Here is a 26,050-nt window from a genome sequence, read left to right on the forward strand (position 1 = left end):
ACATGAAAAAGAGATGGAAACTTGTTGAGGGTGGGAGGAGATGAGAATGGAAAGATAAATATGACCAGGATTATACATGCATAGAATTGTCAAAGAATGGATTAATGCAAAGTAAGTTAAAATGAAATTTTAAATGTTATTCTTAATGGTAGCTAACACATTTTGTGCTGATTTTAAAGATAAAAATCACACAAATGTTATTCTTGTTAAACAGACTATAACTTTTATAAACATTGTCATACTTCCTCATAGTTTTTAAATCATATAAAATGATAGCTGGTAAAAGTTTCCAATCATCTACAATACCACATAAAATGAGCTTATTTGCTTTCCTAAGGAGGCAATTCTTTTCCTCAGCTTAGAAAACAAGGTTGGCAATGGTTAGATACTATGGATGTTCTGTCTTCATAGTTCATAAATATCATTCCCATTCAAACTGTCCCAAACCTAAAATACAATAGAGGAAAATCAAACAAAAGACCATGGTTCTGTTCTGTTGGGAGCATAGCACAGAGGTCCTTGCACCCACAGATCTCCAAAGAGACAAGGAATGTTAAGCATACAGGGTTATCTTTCCAATGGGAAGGTGAAAAACCTATTCTTCCATTCAGAAAGCTGAGAATTGGAAGTGATTAACAGCCTCGTGATCTATGTTATCTGTTAGGTCAGGCCATATCAAGCTCCGACAACCAGAACTGGAGGTGGTTAGTAATCTAAATGACCCTGATAGCAGAGGCTACCCCAACCTGCCACAAGCCATACAAGAGGTGGCTAATAGTCCTAATGACCTTTATGCTATCTGTATGACAAAGACCAGGCCAGATCCTTAGGCCTCTAAGCTAGTACAGGTAGCCTGTCTCTAGAACCCATCGTCTTGAAGGAAACAGCATGTACCCTGAGTTGAGTTCAATGTAATTATGCTTCTTTGTGCACTGGAAATTGTATTATACCAGGAAACATTTTTTTTTTCAAACTGTACTGGGCTCAAATACATTGGGAATAAACTGCCTGTTATTAGACGCCCTGAAGTCTGATCCAGGTTGAGGAAGCGAATCTACACCATGTTTTCATTCTTACCTTTTTGTATGGTTTGTTTTCCTCTGTGACAACTGCAGGGACCACCACCTCAACTGGTACCACAACTTTGAGCACATGACCCTTGGATTTGGAAGCCCACATAGGTTTTCTAGTGAGATCTGAGCTTGCTTTACCCAGCAGGGCTGCATTAGAGGATTGCTTGATCACATGTGTGGTTACCAAGTGATTGGAAAGGGTCTGCTTGCTCCACCCCTTGGAATTCCTATAAAAGGCCCTTTAGAAGAGACAGAAGGGGCCAGTGGATAATGATTCAGGCCCTCCCAAGGCTATCCTGTGTTTCTATTTCTTTCCCCTCTATCCTATCTAAATATTTCTCACTTCACCCTCCTCAAGAGTACCCTGGGGAAAAAGTGAAAGGGGGCCCCCACAGAGAAGTAGATAGGTTCCCCACACTCGGAGAAGGTAAGAAAGTTTTCTTTAAATAGAAATTAGGTGTTAGAGAACTTGGTCCTCTCACTGAAGAGGGGTCACAACCTTAAAATGTGAGTGTGGAACTAAATGTGGGTTCTTCTCAGTTCTCTGAGTCAAAGCGTTTTGCACAATTATTGAAATATTTGGTAAGATCCAAAGGAACAAAGTATTCAGAGCTACACCTCTGCAATTTTATATACATAGGAACTAAAGTAAAGAGAGCCCATGAAAGGGGGGATATTAAAGTCCCTGTCAATTATTAAAACAAAAAAATGGAGAGAGAGAGAGAGAATTTTCTGCTGGACACATCTTGGCAGGGCAGGCAGAATGGACTCTGGAACCTTTCTCTTCCAGGCCAGCCATGCATGTTCAGGACTTGCCCTCCTGCATGATTTGACTGGAACTCAGAGCTCTCTGGCTGCAGGCTGCCTGTCAGGCCCCCTCTACCCAGGGCTTACCAGTGCAAAGCTGCACATCTGCGTTCCAAAAAAAGACGTGTGTGTGTGTGTGTGTGTGTGTGTGTGTGTGTGTGTGTGTGTGTGTGTGCTACTGCAACATGAGCTGGCTCAGCTAGCCCCAGGATTTAGGACTTTCTTGTTTGTTTGCTTGGTTTTTGTTTAAATGCTTTTTGTTTTTCCCTAGTAGCAGTAATAACTCAAAAATAATCAGTGGCCTCTTTGTGGGAGAAAAAAAAATCAATACAAGTCCATTTTCTAGTACAGAAACAGTCACAACCAGGGCATAAAGCACTAAGCCAATGCTGTGTAAATTTCCAGAGGTATTAGTCATTCATTATGTGGAAGATGTTCTCTTCTTCTGGTCGTCTAATTAATACTGAAATGAATGCTTAATTTTCATAGTAAATAAACTAAAAGAGCAAAATTCATAATTTTGAATACTATATCAGTGGGTATGCTCTTATTGGTTTATCACTACTGAGCGTTTGGCCCTGCTGTTTTTTTTTTTAATTAAGAAATGTTTTACTCATTTTACATACCAATCACAGATTCCCCTCTTCCCTCTTCCCACACCTCGGGCATACCGGCTAACCCATCCCCCCATTCCCTCCTACAAGACGGTAAGGCCTCCCATGGGGAGTCAGCCGAGCCTGGTTGGCTCTGCTCTTTAAGTTGCTTTCTGGAAACTGTTAAGTTCTATAAAAATGTAACTTAAACAGAGTATGTTATTAGCTTAGTAAATAATGTGGCTGCTAAGGCTCATAGAAATAATCTCTTATTTATAAAAAGCCTACAAAAATTATTTTTCCACTAAATAAAATGCAGATTAATTATTTGTCCCACACTGTTTAATAATTGGTAGATCACATTAACATGTTACTCTGGAGCTGTTAAAAAAATACTCTTTTTAAGATTTTATAAAAATGCCCCATGGGTGTTGTGTAAAGTTACATCCTAAAGTCCAATAGAGATTGTTTTTAATGTTTCTATAGATGGCTCTTGGAGAGGACAAAGAGCATGTCTACACACAAATTCCACAGGCTCCACAAAAGAGATTGTACCCACTCTGGGCTATACACAGCTCAAAAGTCTAAACTCACTGTGATCCATCAGCTTTTATCAGATGTTTCTCAGCCATTGAATATTTCAACTGACTGCTGTTTATCTACATTTGGATGATAGTATATTGGATGGACTAAGAAGAATCAGAGTCTTATAGTCTTCATGGTAGCTTTGCAACTCCAGTTTGCACATTCCCATCAGAAAATGGGTTCCCTTAAAGAAGACTGAGGTCCACATTAACTGACTTCATCATACATTAGCACATGAAGGAGAGAGATGCACTTGCTGATGTTTAAAAAGCTCATCATGATTAAACTAGGGATGACTGGATATTGACCCAGGGCCCTCCCGAAGTTATTCTGTGTCTCTGTGTCATCTCCCTGTGTATTTCTATCTAATACTTCCTCATTCCTCTCTCCTTCCTCCAAGAGCCCTTCGACAGGTCAGAGCTGGCCTTCTACAGAAAGTGACCTAACTTCAGAGAAAAAGAATATTGCGCCGGGCAGTGGTGGCACACGCCTGTAATCCTAGTACTCAAAGGGAGGCAGAGCCAGGCGGATCTCTGTGAGTTCGAGGCCAGCCTGGTCTACAAAGCGAGTTCCAGGAACAGAGAAACTTTGTCTCAAAAAATAAAAAAAAGAAATAAAGAAAAAAAGAAAAAAAAAAGAATATCGCATAAGGAATGTGAATGTAGAAAGGATATAGTGGAAGGAAATATTTGGAATGAGGTACTTGAGAATGGAGTCTAGTTAACAGAAAATTGGAATGGATGGGACATAAATAGTTTGGAGATAGAAATGGATTAACCAAAAATACAGTCATTAAGAGATTATTTGGAAGTTTTCACCTAAAATTATTTTTGGTATAGCTTGAGAATCTGTTACATCAAACTACTTAAAAAAATGTAGTAAAAACTAAAGCTTTCCAGCAAGTCCTTCCTCGTGGAACTGTTGTGTGTTGATATTGCTCACAATTTTCTTTCATTTACATTATCAGCTGAATAGACCTTTACGCTTACATGGAAAACATACAACTGTTTTCTCCTTCGGGACTCTATGATTACTTCTTTGGTACTTCTAAATATTCTGTGCCCTAGTAAAAAGTTCTTCTTAAGCTCATAATTAAAATTGTCCTAAAATTTCAAGATCCTAAAACTTAAAAGCTTTAAGTTTAAATCTTTAAATGTTAATGACTATTGTTGATTAGATTGATTTTGCATTTTTAGTTTTATGCTTTCCCTTGGTCTGATAAGGAAAACAGTTAAAAGAGGCCCACAAGAGCCTGCCCTTTATTAAAGGCATTATTTATACAGCATACAGACAAGTTTTATACAGTATTCCAAACTTCTAGTGCATAATTAGTAGTGAATGGACATCAGCTTGATGTCTAAAGATACGGCCATCTATGTCTAGTTCATTCTCTGCTGTCAGGTGTGTCAAGATCTGTGCTCAAAGTGCACTACAGGCATGTGCAATGCCTCTCACCAACGAGTCAGCTACAGAACACAGCCCCGGGCATGGCATGGGGCCCTGGAAACTCCAGCAAAATACCACTGTATCTTTTGTGAAACTTAACTTTGTTACTGAACAGCTCCTTATACATTTCCTTTCTAAGACCCATTACAACTAAAAAATGATAATGGTCCTGCTTTTGCTAGCAAGTGATTTGAGAAAATTTTGTGTACTATCCACAGGGTCAAGCTATTATGAAATGACACTATCAAATACTTAATTGGCAAATTATTAATTAATTAATTAATTAATGGGGTGTTTATACCCACCTAAATCATTACATACTATTATACTATTTTATACTATACTATATACTATTATACTATAGTATTTTTATACTATAGCCATTTTACCTTTAAATTTTCTTTTCTAAAAAAAAAAAAATTCACTTTAAAAGATAATGTTTTTTTCTGCTGCCAAAAAGCATTTGCCCTAAAGTACACAACCTAAAGTAAATGCTAAATTAAAAAAGAAGAGTCCAGTGTTCTAACATTGAGGTGATGTTATGTTGTGCCTTTTCAGAAAAAGAACAAAGTCCAGGTGGCCCCTGATCTGATGCATCTGACCAAGATATCCAGAGACCACTGGAGAAATGAAGCATCTAAAATATCCAGCCCGGACATCCAGAGACCACCAGATGATGAAACCTCTGAAGGCAGATGACAAATCCGTCAGGAGGAGATGTCCCAAGAGAGAGAGTAAGCCGATAACTGGGGGAGACACCAGGACTTTAACTCATCAAGCTGAGACTTTGGGGAAACAAGGACTAACTCCAAAATGATAGTTACATTTAATGACTATATTGTATATTAATTCTCGTCAATGAAGAATCAAATGCCTGCTGTCAGAGGGGATAACACACCTGTGATAGGAGATACGTGATATGGTTTTGCCATGCAAAGGGTTGTTTATGAAGGTCTACGCGGAATAGGCCATATTATATCCATTTTTGGTCATAGCAAAAATACTAGCCAAAATTAATTGATCACGAGATGGATAAACTGAGGATGGCTTTCACCTTTCCTTTGTCCTCTGTTAGCTATTGTTATACTCCTCTGAGGCTTGTATGTATTAATTAAACTGGCTATAGAGGCAATTCATTCAACCATGGCCTCTACTACAGCCACTATTTTTCCTTTAAAACATTAGAAGCAAGGAGATGTTGTGACACATCACAAAGGCCCTTGCACCCACAAATTCCCAGAGTAACCAGGAATGTTAAGTGTACAGGATTATCTTTCCAAAGGGAAAGATGAAAAACCTGCTCTTCCATCCAGAAAGCTGAGAATTGGAAGTGATGAACAGCCTGGTGATCTGTGTTATCTGTTGGGCCAGGCTATATAAAGCTTTTAAAACCAAGACTGTAGGTGGCTAGTAATTTAAATGACCCTGATAGCCAGAGACTCCCCAATCTCCCACAACCAGGACCAAAGGTAGCTAACAGTCCAAATGACTTCTGTGCTATCTGTATGACAGAGACCAGACCCTTAGGCCCTTAAGCTAGTATAGCCTATCTCTAGAACCCATCTTTTTGGAAGAAATGATGTGTACCCTGAGTCGAGTTTCAATGTAATTACACTTCCTTGTACTGTTGTGGAATATTTGTTTAACTAGGCAAAGATGTGTTACACTTGCTTATGTTGCATTTGTTTAACTATGTAAAGATGTTACATCTGTTTATGTTGTGAAATATTACTTTAAGGATGTAAAGATGTGTTTCTTTGCCTTATCTAAGGCATTTGATTTGTCTAATAAAAAGCTGGGGGCTGGAGAGGTGGCTCAGAGGTTAAGAGCACTGGCTGTTCTTCCAGAGGTCATGAGTTCAATTCCCAGCAACCACATGGTGGCTCACAACCATCTGTAATGAGGTCTGGTGCCCTCTTCTGGTGTTCAGGTACATGCAAGCAAGCAGAACACTGTATATAGATAATAAATAAATAAATCAAAAAAAAAAAAAAGAAGAAGCTGAACAGCTAATAGCGAGGTAGTAGACAGATAAGCAGGGCTGGCAGACAGAGATGATAAGTAAGAGGAATCTAGGCTGGAGGAGAGAACGAAGGAGAAAGAAAGGGAGATGCCTGGGGCCTGCCAGCCAGGCAGCCAACAGCCAGCCAGACACAAAGGAAGCAGCGAAAGTAGGACATACAGAATGAAAGAAAGGTAAAAGGCCCCAAGGCAAAATGTAGATAAAGAGAAACAGATTCAACTAAGTTATAAGAGCTAGCAAGAAATGAGCCTAAGCTAAGGCTGAGCAGTCATAATTAATAATAAGTCTCCGTGTCATGATTTGGGAGCTGGTTGGTGGCCCAAAAGAAAGCCTGCTACATTGTGCAGTAGGGATTGTATTACACCAGGAAACTCCCCCTCCCCCAAATAGTACTGAGCTTAAATACATTGGGAATAAACCACCTGTTATTAGACTCCCTAAAGTCTGATCCAGGCTTGAGGAAGTCAATCTACACCGTCTTTTCATTCATTTCTTTTCTGGGATTGCTTCCCTGTATGACAGCTGCAGAAACCCCACCCATCCACTGTTCCCTTCAGAGGCTAGGCCCCCCAGGTTACCTTGGACCCTACACCCCCCCCCCCACCACACCAACAAATTCTCCTATCCATTGCTTTCCCCAGCATTCTAGAGTTTCCTCAGAACCATCTTCCCTTGATTCGACATTTACTCCGCCTTCCATCCTCTTTGTTCCCTTTTCACTTTTGTCTATGTCATGTTCTCTGTCCCAGTTTATTTTAAACCTACTCGTTCAGCCTCCTATTCCCATCAAATGTACTTACATTGCTTTGGCCCAAATCTCAACCAAGTGTCACTGCTGTTAAATGCAGTGAACTATGTGTTAATACTGTCCGGATCGGCTCTCAGCGGCATTGGGCATCTGTGGCCACCCTCTGATCTCTTGAATAATTTGTTCTCTACTTCTAGGACTTCATTCTCCTTCGCCTTTTCTTCTTTTCTACTTCACAGTCAGCCTCAGAGTCCTTTGCAGAATTCAGCTTTTCTACATAGCCTCTAGTGCTAGAATTCTAAGAGCTGATTTTTTCTTCTTATGTAAGCACTTGCTCCTTTCAAGTGGTCTCTATTTGTGTGTTTTTAGAAGCATTGTTCATGTCACCATCTGCGTTTAGATCTGACCCCTCTGGGTTCTAGACTCATCTGTCTGTCTGAAGTCTTATTATTGTGCACAGTTTCAGTTAGAAAACTATTAACTTCTTTAATACTCAGCTTCCACATTTCAATGACTTAATACAATAATAAATGTTTTTTTTCAATATATAAAATGTTTTGGGAGATTTTTCCAGATTTGCTTCCACAAGGCAGGAGTCTAAGCCTCCTTTTTATGATTCCACCCTTTTTAGGGCCGTAGGGCATTCCTCAGTTGTTTGATGGGGATAAAGAATGAATAGAACATATGCGTACTTGAATCTCCTTGTAGGGAACAGATAAAGTCCTGAGTGAATATGCATTGTTAACATGGGCATGGCCATGACCATGTCAAGGAGACCAATGCCTCAGACTCATGGGACTGACAAGGCTCAGGAATGGCCAGGTCTTCCTTTGGTCTGAGTACAGATATTGACAAACAATTGACCTTTAGCTAAAACCAGTGAAAACGGAAAGTACTGACCATAGCTTCCTCATCCTGGATGACAACAGCCTGAGGCTGCTCCCATAGACTTCATACCAGGATTAGCAATTCTTTTCTTTGTTTATGCGGTATATAATACACATGCTGAGTTTCTGGGATGTTGCTGGTATACCTCCATCTGAATGCTTGGCTAGCCTAATTCTAGCTTCATGTCACTTGTGTCGCTTATTTCTTTAATCCCCATTGCCCCAGTAGAGTCCAAAGCCATGCATGTTGTAGCTTCTCTTTGTTCCTAATGGCATAAAGTACACTCTTCATTATTTCTATTTCAGAAAACCAGTCAAATCACCCCATGTGAGTCAAGCTAAGAAATACTGTTACCAGCTATGATATATATTAAGGGTAATATCAACCTGTGATGGACAGCTATCTGTCTTTATCACATACTACTTCCACACCATCAAATAAATATACAAACCCTTTCTTTTTCTGTAGAAAATATAACCATTGCTTTTTGAAAATGATGATGAAAATTTTCATCCAGATCCTACATCAAGTGAAGAGTCTGGAATCTCTGAGTGATAGATGATTCACTCCTGTGCTGGTGCAGGTGGTTATTTGTGTTCTGGAAATTTATGATTCCCAAATAAAAGTTGCCATCCACCTTCATCTCCAACCTATGACAACATTCAATAGGTAGTGATGGGTCAAGCTGGGCGGGAGGTGGGGGGGGCAACAAAACCCATGCTCTAGTTTGATTTTCTACTGCTGTGGTAAACACCACGACTAAAAGCAACTTGTGGAGGGAAGGTTTTGTTTCATCTTACACTTCTAGGTCACAATCTATCATTGAGCAGAACCTCAGAGAAAAAGATATTGCTTACTGGCTTGCTCTCTGGTTCTTGTTCAACTAGTTTTCTTGTACAACCCAGGACCATCTGCCCAGGGATAGGGCTATTCACAGTGGTCTGGACCCTTGCACATCAATCATTAGTCAAAGTAATCCCCACAGACAATCCTCATCATACAGTCTGATGAGACAGTGTTTCACGTCATGTCCCCAGGTGACTTTAGGTTGTTGAAGGTGACAACAAAAATTAACTGGTATACCTCACATTCTGGAAAGGTGTGTGTAGCAGCCACAGCAGTCACTGGGCTGTAGCAATGATGAAAAGGAAACAAAGAGCTCTTCCTGGGGAGACAAAAGGAAGTGCCGATTCACCCAGAATGAGAGGACCAAAGAAAGGGTTCCATCCCAGTCCCGGTTGGTGAAGTGATAGGTTTCTTCGGGTCACTTACAGGAGCATAGAAGAAGGAAAGGCAGTTGCATCACTGAAAAGTCCCAGCCCCCATCAAACACTGCACTCAGGAGTAATTTAATCCATTCCAAGATGCCCTGCAGTGGGTACCTGCAGGATAAGGAGGGAGTGGTGACTGGAGTCTCAGGTGGGGTTGATGACTAGCTCTCCAGAAAGGAGATGGTGTTCATAGTGTAAGGACCATTACGCTGGGCTTGGGCACAATGAATATTTAACACCTTTTAAAAGATAGGAAATTTTCTGTTTGTTCTAATATTAAAAATATTAAATTTATGGTAAACAGACCTTTAAATAACTATAAATATAAAAGCTAACTCAGCCTGGACTAAGAATAGTTTAAATATAATTATTACTTTATATGTACCAGTTCATCTTCACGTTTGCCCTGTAAGAAAGCATATGCTTCTGTAAATTTTCCTTTGAAACTGTTTGTAAACCTTATTGATTTCATGGTCCACCTACTTGAGATAGGAGACTAGGAGAGAAAGAAAGAGAACTGAGAGGAAGAGAGAAGAAAGTGAAAGCCAGAGAAAGGAGGGAAGAACAAAAGGATGAATGACAGATGATACAAAAGGCTATAGAAACACGAATGCTTGTCTAAAACCTACTGCCCTTCTTTATGAGCTGACTCAAAATGAATGCTCTAGAGTCTCCAAGCTCAGACATAGTCTATCACTTTGATCTTTGATCAGAACCCTGGTACAGAACAGAAATCAGGCATGTGTGTTCAGCCTGTGGAAATGAGACAAAAATTTATCTTGGTTTAAGCTGTCAATTTTACCATAGAATTTTACACAGAATATGAACTTATTTTAAATGCATATTATATGATTCTGCTACCAGAAGCCCAGGCCAGTTACTGGATTCTTAAATGTGAAGATGGGGTAACAGATTAGATCCAGCCATTTACCCAAAAACCAAACAGAAAACAATAGTTAAAAAAGAAAAAAAAAAGAATCAAACACAGGAAAGATACTTTAGTTATTCTTGGGTAAATAATTTTCTGTTACTGTAACAAAAGACCTGAGGGATAATCAACCACAATAAAGGCTTATTTTGGCTCACAGTTTTGAGGGCCCATGCTCAAAAATCCATTGCTTTTGGGTCTAACACAGCAAGTGTTTGTTAGATAGAGTATGTTATCCAAGACATAGCAACTAGTAAACCACAAAGATAGCAAAAGGAAACGGTCAAAGTCCTAGTATTTCCTGTAAGGGCCTGCCCCACCTACCTAAATACCTTCAACTAGGCTTCATCATTTAAAGATTCTGTAACCTCCTAATATGACCATGCTGAGGACCAAGCTTATAGTAAATAGGCCTTTGGGGAATTTTATAGGACTAACCTGCAGTGTATGGTACAATATTTTGTTGCTGTTGTTTGGTTTTGATTGTTAGGTAATAGCCTTTCTTGTAGTGAATTTCTCTTGATATATAAAGCAACCTAATTTCCTTCATGGTTGTGTAATTTTCTTCCATGTGTGTATGTGTGTGTGTCTGTGTGGTATTTTACCCATTGACTTTAACCATAAATACATCTAGTTGGCCTCCAAGAGCTTGCCATCATGTTGTGTCTGTGGCCATTCAAATACATTGTAATTTCCTTTTATTAATTAACAGCATCAGTTGAACTCTTAGTACTTAGCATTGTGTAAGGTGCTTCATGTAACTTATGTCATTCCCTTCTCCAGTGGACTCTATGAAGGGCAGGTTTTCAGTACTGTTATTGTTGTCATTGTTGTTTTGTGATGTAGAAAATGAAAATTTGAAAATTGTGTAAAGTGAGAGAAATGAGTAAGTGGCAGAGCCAGAATCTGTAACAGAAAGTAGATGTGTAGATATAGAAGGCACAATATCCTGTTGCTCACAGATAAGCACTAGAGAAACCAGGAAAGTTAAGCACATTGGCTGTCTCTTCAATGGAACAGAGGCATGGACCTGTTTTCTACCCAGAAGGCTGATGATTACCTGGTGATCTTTTGCTATCTGTAGAGCCAGGCTTCACCCAGACTCCTGAGCATTGTTTCTCAGTCAATAGAACCTATTCTTATGAAAGAGGTCCCATGTACTTTGCAAAAAACTTTACTATTATACTTATTCTAGACCTTTCCTCCCTAGACCCATATCCTGAGCACTGTTGCTCTGTAGTGGAATATTTAGCTATGTAAAGATGTGTTACATTTGTTTATGCTATGGAATATTACTCTGTGTAAAAGTGCGTTACACTTGTTTGTGCTGCATTTATTTAATTATGTAAATATGTGTTGCATTTGTTTCACCTTGCCTGTCTAAGGCACCTGATTGGTTTAATAAAAAGCTGAATGGCCAATAGCTAGGCAGGAGAGGGATAGCTGGTATGACTGGGCAGAGAGAATAAATCGGGTGAGGAATCTAGGCTGGAGAGAGAAGAAGAGAGGAGATAATGAGGGAGAAAGAGAGGGACATGCCACGGGCAGAAGCAACCAGACATGGAGATAGCAGGAAAGTAAGATATATGGAAGGAATAAAAGGTAAAACATCCTGAGGCAAAACATAGATAAAGAAAAATAAAGTAAGAGCTAAGCTAAGGCCAAACATTCATAATTAATAAGAAGTCTCTGTGTCATGATTTGGGAGCTTGTTGGTGACCCCAAAGAAAAAGTCTTGTACATTTCTCAGTCAGTGGAACCCATTCTTAAGGAAGAAGTCATAGGTGTTTTGCAAAAGACATGTACTTTGCAAAGGAGTTTCACTGTATTCATGCTTTAAGCTTTGTTATGATGATTGTCAAGAAGAAACTTTTTTCCAAAGTTGTCAAAAATAAATGGCATGGGGTCAGACTCCAGAAGTTTGAACTAGCACCAGCTAATTAAGTTGCTCTGAACTGGATTTCTCTCTTGCCTCATCTGGATCATTTCTCTGGCTGCTTTATGTGTGCAATGGAGAGAGGTAACACAAGTGAATCCCAGACACAGACCATAAGGAACTTGTTATCTGTGGTTTAAAAAAAATAAGCCTGATTGTTCTGGTTAGTAGTAATTTAGTTAAGGCAGGTTTCAATAAAGGGACTAATATGTCAATAACAAAGATATTTTGTGTAAGAAGAAACTGCAGTTTAAAATCATAGCCTCAGTTTGAAGTCTGGCAAGCTGAAGAGCTAGGTTTCTGAAGAAGTCACTACAGCACCCTCTAAAGCTCTAGATATACTTCTGGATTTAAACACAGTGGTCTGGGAACTCAAGGGTTACAGTACAAAAGTGACCATAAATTATTAATTATGATGAGAAATATATCTTCCTGTTGAGGATAATTTGACACAAATATTAAGCAAATGAGCAGCTCAGGAAGAATTCCAAGAATGGCCTGAGCCTTCTTGTAACAGCAGTTAATCTTAATTTAATTACTGGATTCTGAAATTTTCTATCTTGTTTGTTTTTATTGCCAATTTTCTTCAGGGTCAAAGATCAGAAGTGGAAAAAAATAGTATGAGACAGACATTTTTCCTAAGTTTGGGGGTTTGGGTCTGGATGGAAAATGTGAAGAAAATTGTCTCCATGTTTTTAGTCTAGTTTCTTGTTAGTTTTCTAGCAAGAAGAGGAGGCAGAGGAAAAGGAGAGGAAGGGGGAGAGGGAGAATAAGAAGAAAAGGAGGAGGAAGAAGAGAAGAAGAAGAAGAGGAGGAGGAGGAGGAGGAGAAAAGAAGGAGAAGAAAAGAAGAAGAAGAAGGAGGAGGAGGAGGAGGAGGAGGAGGAGGAGGAGGAGGAGGAGGAGAAGAAGAAATTGTAGGGACAGTTACATGGCCATTTATATCTGAAATGCAGCCTGGTGATTAAATCATTTTTCTATCTTTAACTTATCAGGCACCTTTGTGTTTACTCAAGACTTAAGTTATGGCCTTCACACTCCTCATACAGTGATTTCTCCATCTTGCTGATATGAAATAAGACATTACAGTGTATTTAACATTATGTAGTGTGTAGGAGTACCTTTTCTGTTTTGACCTTTGAAATAGGAAGTGAGTCACCATCCAGTGGAGCTCCCTCAACAGGGTATAGGAATGCCTGACTCACTCTTAAGTATTCCAAAGGCTGAAGCAGGAGAGTTACTTAAGATTAGGAGTTGAGGCCATCCTGGGCAACACAGTAAGACTTCATGTGAATAAGTAAAGGATGGATAGATGAACAGATAGATGGATGAATGGATGGATGGATGGATGGATGGATGGATGGATGGATCCTCTTGCACAGTAAGTAGAGGTTTCTCCTTCAAAAAAAATAACATCTTCAAGTGCATATTCCTTGGTGCTAAGCCTTTTGAAACAATAGAACCCAGGAATTCATATTTTGGTAGTTGTTGACTCCTCCAAGTTTCAGAACTACTGCATGGAGAGAAAGGAAGTGATGGATATTACCTTATGGCCCCCTTTTCTCCCCAGGAGCTTAGATGCTAGGCAGTGTGTTACAGAACATACCAGACAAGGGTCTAGAAAAGTGTTTTCTATCTTTGGCACTGCTCTCTTTGCCAATAACCTTATATAGAACACTGAATACCCAGGACCTTGTACTATGCTACCAGTTTATCGTAGGGTTAAGATAACATATGTGAACACTTTTTCTCCTGGTAGAGAAATGTGTGATATTAATAATGTTAACCCTGTACTCTTGGAATAGGCTAAATAATATCCTCCCCACCCCCGCCACCCCATGTGTGTGTGTGTGTGTGTGTGTGTGTGTGTGTGTGTGTGTGTGTGTGTGTTTTAGATAGGATATTGTAGCCTAGGCTGGCCTCCAAGTAGCTACCACACCTGCTTTTGCACCATGCTGAGGATCAGATCTAGAGCTTCAAGAATGCAAAGTAAGCACTCTACCAACTGAACCACATCTCCATAGTATTATATTTTAAGTTCCTATTATCTTGATAGACATATTTGGTATATACCTGTAATCCCAGCACTGGGGAGATAGAGGTAGCCTTGTGACATTGAGGCCAGCCTGGGTTACACAGCAAGAATCTGTCTCATGTAAGCACTGTTATTTCTAAATAACAAAAGGAATGAATTAAAACCAAAACTAGAACAAATACTTACTAAGAACTTCCATTTATGCCAATAACAGACATCCATTTAAAACATTATCCACTCTTGTTTTTAATACCCATTTTTATGATGACAGTGATGATTTCTTGACTGGTACTGTGTTACCATTCACTTACTTGGATTAAGAATGCCCAGGTTTTGTGCTGTGAAGAACTGCCTCTTTTTTTATTCAATTGAGTTTACCAACAATCTGAAAAACTTTTATTGTTGCTATTATAGGAAGAAGCATGTACACCTTGAGGTTTCTAGTACCTTTTACTTTTTGTTTCAGAAAGGAAACATGGCTTCATCTAAAATGTGTGACTAATGTGATCAGAACCCTTGGGATATTAGACCATTTTCTAGAAACATCACTAAAGAATGCTGACTGAAACAATTCCCTGTGACATGTGAATTGCTCTATACACTCAGACCACAAACTGTCAGAGTGAAGAAATAATGGGTAGCTTTCACTAGTTGCTCAGACTGGTCAAATTGCCAGTGCCTCTGTGGAGAAGCCTGCAAAGTGGAAGCTGTCAGGATCTTTGTGGAAGACAAGCAGGGTCAGGTAGTGAGGAAGCATCTAGGAAGAGATGTTTCTGACATTACCTGGACCTGACAACAGAGGTGCTTTGGCCAACCACAGAAGGTTGAGAGAAAAAATAGGAAATATCCAAAACTATTTAAAACAAAAAAAGGTTATAAGCCAAAGTGTGGGAGGCCAGCTCCCAACTTTTCCGCAGGGTATTCTTGAGGAGAGATGGATAAGAAATATTTAGATAGAAAGATAGAAGGGAGAGAAGACAGACAGAAACATAGGATAGCTTTGGGAGCACCTGGATCAACATCCACTGGCCCCTCCTGTCGCTTCTAAAGGGCCTTTTATAGGAATGCCAAGGGGTGGGGCAAAAGACCCCCCACAGCTCAGCCAAATACAGACCTGTCCAATCACCTGATAACCACACATGTGGTCAAGCCATCTTTTAATACAGCCCTGCTGTGTAAAGAAAACTCAGATTTTACTAGGAAACCTCTGTGGGCCTCCACAACTCCCCCCCTCTTGATATTATAAAGGGCCTCCAAGGCCCCTCTGTTATACTGTGCCTGTCTTTGGTCATCCTTCTTGATTAATTTTCCTTACCCATCATGGAGGTACACTTTCCTCCAAGCATACTCTAGCTTAGGTTGGAAGCTATCAAGAAGGAAGTTGCCTATCTTTGACTACCAGCCTCTGGCAGGAGGGGGTACAGAGCCTAACTTAGCTCTGATTCAGGTCCCTACTAAGAGCTTGCAAATAGTTGGAACATCCACAATGATCTCCATAGGTGCCACACCTCCCAGTAAAGAAGTAGAGGATGATAAAGATGGAGTATCCTTTTTGAAATGGGTCTAAGATGACTACAGCAGTCTTAGCCGTGCCAAGCCTTTTTTAAATCAAAACTCCCTCCTAACAGATGTTCCTCACAAAGGCAAGACTTTCTACATGGTTATATTCATTAAGAAATTGAGTACAATAAAATCAGAATTAAAAATTAGAGGAATTAATTTTTTCATTGTTAATACACAAAGAACCTAGAAGGCTAATTATTAGTGTCAATAAAATATTCAAGTGACTATTTTGATTCCCAGGAGAAAGCACTCATTTTAAAACACTTTTAAGTATCCACTCAAGTAAACAAAAACCAATGCTAAGTATAAAGATACTTTTAAGTATTTAAGTGGCTCATAGATACATATGTTCCTACCACAGCAGTAGAATTTCTGTATAAGCTAATTTGATTGTGGGAGGCCTACATATTTCTGAGCACAAACAGAGGAGGAGTGGAAACTTCTAGGAAGAAGACAGAAAAGCTCCCCAATTAAGACACATTCGCTTAAATTTTCCAAGAGCAACTGAGACCATAAAGTTATATTTTGGGCTATTGTAAAAGATGTTCAAATGTATCTGAAGGTAAAAGAGTACAAAAGCTCCATGATGCTTCTGATGTGATTGATTTGGTTTACAAATCATATTCCTTTAAAAAATTAATGTTCTTTAATTTGTCTGAACTAGACATATTGGTGGAATAATAAAAACAATTCTAGAATGACCATTACTATACATATTTACAACTAGCATGAATATCACTATGCATATTTATACTTTTTGCAAACTTATATTCAAAAGGAAATTCTATAAAAACTATTTTACAAACTTTAGCACACATCTAGAAGAAATTTCTTAAGAGAACTATTATCACTATGTACATTTACACTTTTTACAAACTTACATTCAAAAGCAAACTCTATAGGACTACTTTACAAACTTTAGCAAACATCTAGACAACATCTCCTACCCCCTCCCCCCCCCCCCGATGGGGTTTCTCTGTGTAGCTTTGTGCCTTTCCTGGAACTCACTCTGTAGTCCAGGCTGGCCTCAAACTCACAGAGACCTGCCTGCCTCTGCCTTCCGAGTGCTGGGATTAAAGGCGTGAGCCACCACCACCCGGCTAGAAGAGATCTCTTAAAAGAACTATTTACATTTTCTTTCAACAAGACAGAGAGTTCACAAACCATACTGAGCTGCTGTAAAGCTCTTAGAAAAAACTTCCTGAGCAGCTATTAGGCCTGTGGAAGAGTGTCACTGGAGCTGACATTTCTCTGTTCCATACACCTCACCAAACTCAGTCAGCCATCAAGCTTCATTTGGTAACTGAGGGTACAATTTTCCCCTTCTTAATTTTTTGAAGCTGCATCTTAAGATTTCTGTGATCTCTTTTAACAATGCCATTGTTTCTGTCTTGCATTTCAAGCAGAACCCAAGTTTCTTATTTGTCCGTGTACAATTTTTTCACACCCAAAGCAACTTTCTGGTGTTTGGACTGTTTTCTCTTGCTTTCTAAAAGGTTTCAAAGTGACTTGTTGACAAAGAGCATTAGCATTTTAATTGCCTCTTGACAGGTAAGTTTTCACCTGTTTCCCATCTTCAGGAGGAAAGGCTAACAAAGCTTGTGGGAAAAGGTGGCATTTTGAGCTGAATGGGCAGCAACCCATTTTTTCAGCACTTTTCTCCAGGCCTGCCTGTCTATGCTGTCATGCTGTTATGAACTACATTTCCCAAGTTGACTTTCTTATTTGTGCTGAAATTAAACTTTTGCTCCCTCTGCCCCCGCCTTACCAGGTCAGTGAGGTCAAAGAGTACTTGAAACAACAGCTTTTTTAGAAAGATCCACCCCACCCCCCAGATCATCTTTGTCCTGGATTGTCTCCTTCCCCCAGATGCAGTCTCTCATGCCTCAGCCACAGCTCAGCCCTCTGCTGACTGCTTTCTGTTCTGGGGTAGAGGCTTGTGTGCCCAGTTCAGCCTCATTTGTGTGGCTTAATTCTGTCTTGGCATTTTCTGTGCTGCCATTGCAGCTACTACCTGTTTGTTTTTGTTTTTTTCATTACAGTGAGGATTTCAAAGCCTCCTCTGCTTCTTCCATGCGAGCAGCTTTTCCCTGGGTCTTGAACGACCTCTGCTGTAGCTCCACCTGGGGGGCGGGGTGGGGGGGGTGCTGTCCTGCTCAGCTCTCTGCCTGCGCTCTCTCAGGCATCTTTCCCTAGGCTCGGGCTGCCAGGGACTCTGGCTAGGGTCCAAAGTGTCTCTGTTTTTCTGATATTGACTTGAAGGGAGACAGGATTATCAATGAGGGTTTGCTATATTCCAAGAGGTTTTTTGCTTTTTCTAAGGCAGTTACAGGTGGCTTTCCCATACTGATAGATGTTCCTTCCAGGTGAGTCTAATTTTGCCCTTATAGAAAGAAAAGAGATCTGAGAAGGATCTGAAAGCTTTCAGTTTTTGAAAGAAAGATTACTAAGTTTTCCCCAAGACTTCTCTTCCTTATTTTCAGCTTCATGGCCAAGAGGAAACTAATTCTGATGGTACAATGTTTTCATACAGTGGCAAAATCAGCAGAGTAGAGGGCTTTGTCTTGCCCACATCTGCCTCAGGGAAAATTTTTTCCCTGCTGCTCAGGTCTTAAATCAAAGCTGTCTACAGGTAAAAAGCTCCCACAGAGCCGGGCAGTGGTGGCACACACCTTTAATTCCAGCACTCAGGAGGCAGAGCCAGGTGGATCACTGTGAGTTGGAGGCCAGCCTGGGCTACCAAGTGAGCTCCAGGAAAGGCGCAAAACTACGCAGAGAAACCCTGTCTCGAAAAACCAAAAAAAAAAAAAAAAAAGCTCCCACAGGAATCTTTTTCTGCTCATTTTCCTCATAGTGTTTTTTTTGTGACTCTGATTTCCCCCCAGGAATCAGCTTTCATAGTCCCATAGTTTGGAGACTCAAAGGCATAGCTCCTCTGTCTTGTTGCTTTTCTTATCCTAAGTTTTTTTTCTTACACTATATTCCACTTTATCCTTAGTTTTCCTCTTATACTATATTCCTATATTTTACCTTACCTTAAGTTTCTTCTTATCCAATATTCCTATACCTAACCCTATATTTTCATTAATTTTAATAGATAGAAATTAAGAGATAGAGAAAGAAAGAAACCTAAACAGAGAGAGATATTCATTACAGCCTAACTTCTTGCTTCAACATTTCTTTCAGCCACCTTACTTTATCTATACTCCTGAAAATAGAATACTGTCACCTTTACTTTTAATTCATTATCAGGCATGCCTCCTGCTCTGCAATGCCCCATCTCTCCTTTCCCCAAGTCCCTAATTAAGTTCCTGTTCTGGGGGGGGGGTCCCTGAGCCTGGGCCCCATATTCTGGCACCATCTGTGGGAGGCCAATTCCCATCTTTTCCCTAGGGTACTCTTGAGGAGAAGGGGATAAGAAATATTTAGATAGAAAGATAGAGGGGAGACAAGATAGACAGAAACACAGGATAGCCTTGAGAGGGCCTGATTCAACATCCACTGGCCCCTTCTATCTCTTCTAAAGGGCTTTTTATAGGAATGCCAAGGGGTGGGACAAAAGAACCCCCTTAGCTTAGCCAAGTGCAGACCCTTCTAATCACCTGGTAACCATGCATGTGGTCAAGCCATCTCTTAATGCAGCCCTGCTGGGTAAAACAAGCTCAGATTTTACTAGGAAACCTCTGTGGGCCTCCACATCAAAGCATTGATTATTATGACGGCTGGAAAGCAGGATGGGGTGAACTCTGGCTTATTATAAAGGGTTGGTATAACATGATGGCTTTACATAAGGCTACAGGATACAACTATAGCTTTGGGTTTCTAAGCATCAGGCTTTGGGCAACTGCCTTCGCTATTTTGTGTTTCCACTATTGTTCATAAAATGAGGCTAGCACTAAACAAGGTGCTTCACATGGAAGCATTGGAATGTTACCATCAGTGTTCCTATAGTTGACCAAAACAATTCATTTTGAGTATCTGGCACAATCACCACTTGACACGAGATTCTCAAATTTATTAGTGAGTGACTGAATCAATGAAGAGGTGGGTTTTCTTCTTGAGTTTTAGTGGTTGTTATTTTTTTGTTTCTGTTTTTGTTTATTTGACATAGTCTCCTGTACCTCAAGCTGGCCTTGAACTCACTATGTAGCCAATGATGACCTTAAAATTTGGATCCTCCTGACTCTACTCTAGAGTGGTAGGATTCCTGGTATGTTCAACCAGCCTAGTATATATAGTGCTGGAGATTGAACCCAGGGCTCTGTGCACAGTAGGCACTGTTCTCCACTCTTAGCCCTCAGGACAGACTTCGGGTGCAGTGATCATAGCTTCCTGAGCTCTTTTTAGGCTGTGGTTTACTCTTTACACTTCCCTCTGGCAATGAGACTAATACCAAATTTGAAAACAAATTTATATTTGAATAATAAATCTAGACTTAGAAGAAAGAGGAAATTTTCTAATGTTGATATGTTTTATTCTGGCTTTTGATTATATTCTGTGGATATTTTAAAATAGTTATTCTTATCTTTATTATAGAGTTATATGAATAAAAATTGAGAAATATACAAGAAATATTTTAAAAATCTGGAAGAGTAGCTGGATTTATTTCTTATTTAGTTTTTTAAGGTTACACTTTTAATTCAAAGGCTACTGTATGATTGCACAACACTTAAAAGTACCTCGTTAAATTAATCAATGAAGACTTATGATTAATGCAGACTGTTCTCAGAGAATAAGTAAGAATCTATTATGAGTTCAGCTTTTTAGTCTTTATAATTTTGCAGTTGTACTGCAAATGGGAATGATTCATCCAAGGAATGAAAACAATTTTACATTTATTTATTTATCTATTTATTATTTATTATCTGGGAGGCCAAGTAGGTGCCATGGTTATATATATGGGGGAGTCATAGGATAGCTTTTGGTAGTCAGTTTTATCATGTGAGTTCTGAGGATTCAATTTGTGTTGTCAGATTTCATGGCAAGTACCTTCACACACAGAGTCATCTTGCCAGCCCCATCCAGGGAATTTTTAATGGAGCCATGGGAGAAAAATAAGTACCACTATAATGCTATCCATAGCTTGACTATAGAGATAATACTGTCCAATGCCGAAGAGAATCAAGGACCAATAAAGCTTTCTGCCATCTGACTCATCTTTCATTGTACTAGCCACATGATTTGAGCACCAAGGTAACCCTGCTGACATTTGTCAAAGTCTTATTTAATGCCAGTGGGCTGAATTCATCAGTGTCAGAGATAAGACTAGCAGACACACACACACATACTCTGTTTGGCATCCAGAGAATACCAAAAGAACATTGGCACAACACCCACTACTCCTTTCCAAGAGAGAATTGGAGAGCCCACACCACCCACACTTCCCAGGTGGCTAAAAAAAAAATAAGCGGATCATTATTGGATAGCCTAGCAGAGTTTCATGATATTTGAAACAAACTGTCCATGCCTGTCTTTCTAAATTAGAAACATCTAGGGACTCATTGTGAGGTGTTTTTTTTTTAATTTTTTTTTTATTTAAAGAAGGTCTTTAGTTAAATTATTATGCAAAGAAAAGGAGAAGGTGACCTGATTGAGAAGAGATGGGTTCTTGGTCTTTTCTACTCTGTTGTTTTTTTTCCTACTCTTTACAAAGCCAAGTGTTATTGTTCTGAAATCAGCACTGACTGCATCATGCTTTGCATAAAAGATTATAAAAATGTGGTTAACATCTCGAAATCCAAGAGAATTATCACTCTACAGTTAGTAGAAATTCATTGAAGTTTTTGATGTGTGTATTTCAGTTGTGTTCACACACATGTGCAAACATAAATGTTTACCATTGCCCCCGTTACAGATTCTTAATTTCATTCCATCATGCATAGAGAAAATGCTTTCCATGTGGTTTCAGTTGAACTTATTGGAGATGGCTAGCATTGAGAGCCACACTTTCTATGCTGTTTTTCAAGAGGCTTTGTCTTTTGATTGTTTGACTCTGTTGTAGTGAGTACAGGCGTCTGTGTTCATTCTTCCTAGAGGTCTGTGAATACTGTCAGTTTATATATTCTTTTCAGCAGAGCTGGGCCATTATTTCTACACAAATACCCCTCCCTTTTTTCCTTTCTCTGGTGACTTCCTGGTGTTAGTTAGGGTTCTCTAGAGGAATAGAATTTATAGAATGAATATATATATATGATTTATTAGAGTGGCTTTCAGGCTATGTTCCTGGTAGTTCAACAATGACTGTCTAATGAGGGAAAGACCCAGAATCCTCTAGTTGTCCATTCTGTGATACTGGATGTCTCAGCAATCCTAATCTGCTGCTAGGGTCCTAGAGGATTCTGAGAAAGCTGCTGGTCTTCAGTCTGCATTGGAATCCCGAAGAAGTCAGTTCTAAGAGCAGCACAGGAATACCTCAGCAGCAGGATACAAGAACATGCATGAGAGAATGAGGTCCAACAGGCAAAAAGGAAAAGCTTCCTTCTGTTGGCTGCCACCATATGGTGTGGCCCAGATTTAGTGTGGGTCCTTCCACCTCAAATAATTCAATCATCAAAATCCCCCACAATGTGCCCAGCTGCTTGTATTTTATTTGATTCCAGATGTAGTGAAACTGACAACCAACGTTAGCCACCACATCTGAATGTTTATGTCATTACCTGGTGATTCCCCACCACATCTGAATGCTTATGTCATTACTTGGTGATTCCCCACCACATCTGGATGCTTATGTTATTACCTGGTGATTCCCCACCACATCTGGATGCTATGTCATTCCCTGTTGATTCCCTACCACATCTGGATGCTTATGTCATTCCCTGGTGATTCCCCACCACATCTGGATGCTTATGTCATTCCCTAGTGATTCCCCACCACATCTGGATGCTTATGTTATTACCTGGTGATTTCCCACAGGTTTCTGAGGCTCTTTTTCTTCTTCTTCATTTTTGTCAATGTTTTCTTCAGATCAGATCATCTCAATTGACATAGGCTTATTTAATATTTTCTTATAACCTTTACAGGTGCAAAAACTATGTTCTATACCAAAAAAGAAGGGCATGGAACTAATAACATTATTATTTTAATTATTCATAAAGTCCTCACCTCTCCTTTCTCAGTTCTGAGGGAAAGACAGGTGTTAGGACTTGCAGAATTTTTAAGTTCAATGAGATAGTTAAATAAACAAATAAATCAGAAAGTAAATAACAGGCAATATGGTATTGTCAAATTAAAAAAAAGAAAACAACAAACACTGTGAGCATATGAATCATAATTGTAAAAGAGACATAATGTCTGAATTAGAAAGTATCATTTGAGTTGAATATGTTTAACCTGTTTCTTTTCTCTGAATGTTATAATATTTGAAAACTGAGGATTTAAAATAGCATCTTTTGCCAACTCTGGAAATGAGACTGTCCCTCTTCCCAGACATTTTCTTTTCATTCCCTTCATTTCATTTTATTTCATGACAGGGTCTCATGCAGCACAGGCTGACCTCAGACTTCCTAATGAAGCCAAGGATAACCATGAACTTCGGTGTCTCCTGCCTCCATACCCAAATTCTAGGACTTACAGGCATCTGCCGCCATACCTCACTGACTGATTATATTGTTACCTGGTTCCATGTTGATTTACTTCCTTTCCTAAAGCAGTTTTTTAAAAGTCTGTATTCGTTGCCACATGTGATCTCTTGATCTCCTCTTGGTCCTCTCGTGGTTCTACAGATCCGTCGTCTTCAGTTGCCTGGAGCTGGTGAGTCTCCCAGCCTTCACAAGGTCTCAGGAATTCATGGTGGTCAGACTACCTATGCTTCCGTAGGAAACCTCCAGTTCTGCCAGGAGTTCATGGTGGTCAGACTACCTATGCTTCCAGGAACCCTCCAGTTCTGCCAGGAGTTCGTGGTGGTCAGACTACCTATGCTTCCATAGGAAACCTCCAGTTCTGCCAGGAGTTCGTGGTGGTCAGACTACCTATGCTTCCGTAGGAAACCCCCAGTTCTGCCTGTCTCTTTGCTTTCTGCTTGCAAACTCTCGAAGATCAGCCGAGAGTTATTCCTAGCAATGGCTGCTTTGGATGTACAAACAGCTTTTCATGTGTGTTTCTGGGGACTTCCACATCCCCAGGAATATGCTGGAGATGTGCAAAGCTCCCTCTGGAGAGTATTGTTTTGCTTCATTATTTATGGATCATTTTTGGAATTTTGATCGGCCTCTTATTACTCCTGATCCGTGAGGCTACGTTTGGCTGCTATGATGTTTAACAGTTACTGCTGGTTATTTTTATCGAGTACTTGGGGTGGGGTGGGGGTCATGGGGTTGCCTGTTCCCAGCTGAATGAGCTCTAAGTTGAGAAACTGATGACTGGTTTTGCATTGGATGATCCAGACAGCTGCCAGATGGATGGAATCAGGAAAGTGATTTGACAATGGGATTCTTTGGGGCACTCCAAAGCTAATCAAACCTACCCATTCCAGGGGCTGCAGGTCTTCCCAGCTACTGGTATTATGAAGGGTTTTGTCTTCTTAACCCTACTGTGGAGCTGGGAGCAATAGAATGGAAAAAAAACATTTTAAAACTATCTCAAAGATCGTTTATTTTCAAATATCAGCACTGCACATCTTGTTATGAGCCTTTAATTTCTAGAGGTCTGAAAGGGTAATTATGCTATACTCTCATTGCTTTTGTGGTGCTATAGAATTTTTAATGTTCCAAATTCTCAGTAATTTCCTTTAAAAAAAGAGTTCTGATGAATAAAGAAAAATATTATTATGCCTTTTTATAGTATATGTTCAGAAGTCCTCCTATTTGGTTTATAATTAAAATTATAATATGCTAAAATAAGAAAATGCATCTTATTCCAGTGGGAATAATTTAGAAATAAGGTGACATTCTAATTCAATATGATATTAATTGCTTTTATTCTTACAAAAATAATCCAAGTAATTATCCTGCTTAGAGGACTAAATGCATTTCTGTCTTTCCATTTCAAGTGCTTTATCATATTGGAAATGAAGAGGTTTGTGACCATGCAGAGAAATGCTGAATTGAACATTAATAAAATAGAGTGAATAGTTCTCTCTCTCTCTCTCTCTCTCTCTCTCTCTCTCTCTCTCTCTCTCTCTCTCTCTCATACCTGATATGAAAACTGTCCTTTTCCCCAGGGAAATCTAAGACACAGGTGACAGGATCTCACACCTCACCACCATGTAACACAGGATTGACCAATCAAATAGCACTTCCTGAGATTCAGAATGTAGAGGTACTGTGGCAATGATAGAGAAGTTGCGTCAGGACTATACTCAGAGGTTGGACAAAGGCCTACAATATTTCTAGAAGTTTGATATACTAGGGAGATTTGAGTAACTGATCGAAAACATGCCTGAGATGGGTTTACTATCCATACCCGTTTTATAATAAACATGCCTAATTCATTTATCATGATAATCTGGCCAAAGTTTATTTCTGTTGCAGAGTTTGCATGAACCATAGTATCTTCTTTCATGAGATGAATGAAGGCCCAAATCTGCCCATTTGAAAGAGGTGTGGGTTATTCAGGACCCCATGAACATTTTATGAAAGAAGATAACTTAGCGCAGTAGACATGATCTGAAGTAAATTGTCTTTTCCCCCCTAACATTCCCTTTGATTTATTTGGCCAATATCAAATTTTTGACCAAAGTCTAATGTCTTTTTGACTTATTTTCATTTTTTATTTTTGTTTATGTCTCTCAGTGGGATACCCTGGAGGTGAAGTTACAAATGGCCGTGAGCTGCCCAAGACGGATCCTCTGCAAGAGCAACAAGGGTTCTTAACTACGGAGCCATGTCTCCAGCCGCTGGTTTTCAGTTCAAGACAGGGGGTCTATTGAACCTATAGCCATTTCAGGGTCACAATCAAGAAGAAAATCCTTAACAGACAGCCATACAGACTGAGAAGTAAATAGGAGAAGAGGTGTATTAGAGCAAATTTTCATGGTTCAATAACATTACCCTTGTTCTTTTCTTTTTGGTGCTTCTGTGGCTCAAAGCCAAGACCTCATATGTTCTCAACAAGTGCTCTCCCGCTGAGAAATATCCCCAGCCCAAATAACAATGTTCTAAATTACGTTTGAGGAGAGAGACAAATTAAAGGATGGTAACTCTGTAATCAAAGAAAGAA

General features: G+C 39.6%; 1 long non-coding RNA gene across 1 annotated transcript; it reads left to right on the forward strand.

Annotated features, from left to right (window-relative positions):
• Positions 1 to 5,025: 5,025 nt before the first annotated feature.
• Positions 5,026 to 26,050, forward strand: LOC143269097 (uncharacterized). Its single transcript, XR_013045452.1, has 2 exons — positions 5,026 to 5,238; positions 25,624 to 26,050. It is a non-coding gene; the product is annotated as an uncharacterized LOC143269097 (long non-coding RNA).

Source organism: Peromyscus maniculatus, chromosome 17 (genome assembly GCF_049852395.1).
Source record: "Peromyscus maniculatus bairdii isolate BWxNUB_F1_BW_parent chromosome 17, HU_Pman_BW_mat_3.1, whole genome shotgun sequence".
Classification (NCBI taxonomy): domain Eukaryota; kingdom Metazoa; phylum Chordata; class Mammalia; order Rodentia; family Cricetidae; genus Peromyscus; species Peromyscus maniculatus.